Genomic DNA, 353 nt, shown 5'->3' with positions numbered 1-353 from the left:
CCTGACCACAGGCCCTGCTCGGCACCCTCTGTGGCTGCCGCTGGGCCCAGGCGGCAGGAAGCCTGGCAGGCGGGGCCCAGTGAGAGGCAGCTCGGCCGCAGGTAAAGGCCCAGGCTCTGCACCCTGGCCAATGTGGCCCAGTGGACAGAGCGTCAGCCTGCCAACTAAAAGGTCCCGGGTTCAATTGTGGTCAGGGGCACATGCCCGGGTTGTGGCCTTGATCCCCAGTGGGGGGTGTGCAGGAGGCAGCTGATCAATGATTCTCTCTCATCATTGGTGTTTCTCTCTCTCCCTCTCCCTCCTCTCTGAAATCAATAAAATTATTTAAAGAAATAAAGGCCCAGGCTTTGGAA

The 353-nt window shown here is 59.2% G+C and overlaps 1 protein-coding gene across 1 annotated transcript in view; it reads right to left on the bottom strand.

The window, feature by feature from the left end:
• Window positions 1-353, bottom strand: part of MYO15A (myosin XVA) — a 63449-nt gene that overhangs the window by 39959 nt on the left and 23137 nt on the right. The window lies entirely within an intron of this gene.

Source organism: Myotis davidii, unplaced genomic scaffold, assembly GCF_000327345.1.
Source record: "Myotis davidii unplaced genomic scaffold, ASM32734v1 scaffold207, whole genome shotgun sequence".
NCBI classification, from domain to species: domain Eukaryota; kingdom Metazoa; phylum Chordata; class Mammalia; order Chiroptera; family Vespertilionidae; genus Myotis; species Myotis davidii.
This window is presented reverse-complemented; position numbering and strand designations above follow the sequence as displayed.